Consider the following 1764-nt stretch of genomic DNA (forward strand, 5'->3'; position numbering starts at 1 on the left):
GTCATGGTCTACGAGTGTACGCGTGTTGCGGCGAGTAGCATCCCCAACGCGGCGCCGCTATAGCTAAGCTATTGCATGTCGCATGGTGTTATAGCGGTGAAAAAGTTGTCCAACGCTATCGCGAAAAAATGAGTTGGAGCCTCTTCAGCGGTGAAGTTATGCTGCCGCTGTAGAGCGTAGACGAGGCAGAAAACGTAACAGCCAATCGAAACGCTCCGTTGTTGTTGAAGTGGGTCGTCTATTACTATAAATATAAACTATGCTAAATAAGAATGTCGGACTTTCTTCGTTGTGTGTACTCGGTTGAGGGACTTGATTTAGGCAGGCGGAGGCAGGAGCGCGAACCGCGGGACGAGGTGACGTCGCGGCCACTCGTGTTGGGCGAGGAGCCGGAGGAGTCGACGAAGAGCAGGTTGCTCGGGCTCTTGTACGAGGCTGTGATGCAAGTGCAGTTGAGCGCGAGGACGAAGCATGGGTCGTGGGCGCGCGCGCTGGGCAGAGGAGGTCCGAGGACGAGAACAGGCGACTTGCACGGGCACTCGCCCATGTGAACCCTTTGTCGGTCGTCGGTATGTAACACCCAGGCCTCGATTCGCCGTGGTCGCGCGTAGCTTGGACGCTGCTTGCCGACACTCCAGGCCTAGTGCTGCACATGCATGTATGTATACGTTGGTGGAGGTCGTCGTCCATCGTCGGCGCCAGCACTCCTCATCCCTCCCAGCGCTTCTCCTGCTTGCGCTTCCAGCTCGCACTCTTCCATCGACACCCCTCCAAGCGGTCTGCGCTTCTCTCGTTCATGCGCCGAGCGTTCTCTTTCGCGCGCTGCGTTCTTCACTCCCGCCCTTAGCGGCCTGGTGCGCGCTGTCAGCCAATCCACAGCCATAGCGATAGCTATAGCTGCAACTCCCATTGGAGCACATCGTTTAGCACGGTTAAAATAAAAGAAAGGGTGGTTATAACGCGATTGGCTATAGCTATAGCGGTGGCGCGTTGGAGATGCTCGTACACAAGTGCAAACGTCGAGCTTTCCCACACGAGTCGGTACAAGATGTCGTGCTCGCGAATGCCAACTTCGGCACTTGTGAGCAGCGCTGGGAGTCGTTGAACCCGAGTGACGCAATCCAGACGTTTTCGGTCGTCGATGGCTGGAGAAGCCGTTACGGAAAGGGCGACTAGCTGGAAGATACATCTATCTTCATCTTGATATCACATACTGAGGACAATAGTCCAGTAGGGACGGTTAGGCGTTTCTCCTCTCGGCGCCTCTTCGAATGCCTGCGCTGCAGCTCACTTCATCTTTTTGCTCTGCGGAGTAACTCGAACCAACTGCCTGCTTTCCAAGAGACGGCTTTCACACTGTGTTTGGGCTCCGTAGCAGGCGTCCCCACAAAAGATGCCAAGTTCCTTGTGGTGGCTGGCGACGACCGTGGTCGCGGCCGTGGCGGTGCAGGTCGACCTTGCCTTCCCGACGCACGACGCTGTGAGCGCCCTGCAGAGCCTCGTGGCGCGCCGCCTCGGCCTCCCATACGTCTCGCAGGTACATAGCCATCTCCTCGACGCTCGCTGCTAACGTGCGTCGCTAGCTCGCGTTTGAGGTCGTGCCATTGGGCGACAACGGCCTCGACGTGGCGACCATCGACATGCAAGACGGTCGCATCCATATCTCGGGCTCGAGCGCCACCGCGATGGGCTACGCGCTCCATTCGTACTTGAAAGACGTCGTCCACACGCAGGTCAACTGGGACAACCACGCGCTGCGGCTGC

Source organism: Saprolegnia parasitica (assembly GCF_000151545.1).
Source record: "Saprolegnia parasitica CBS 223.65 unplaced genomic scaffold supercont2.44, whole genome shotgun sequence".
In the NCBI taxonomy this organism is placed as follows: domain Eukaryota; phylum Oomycota; class Saprolegniomycetes; order Saprolegniales; family Saprolegniaceae; genus Saprolegnia; species Saprolegnia parasitica.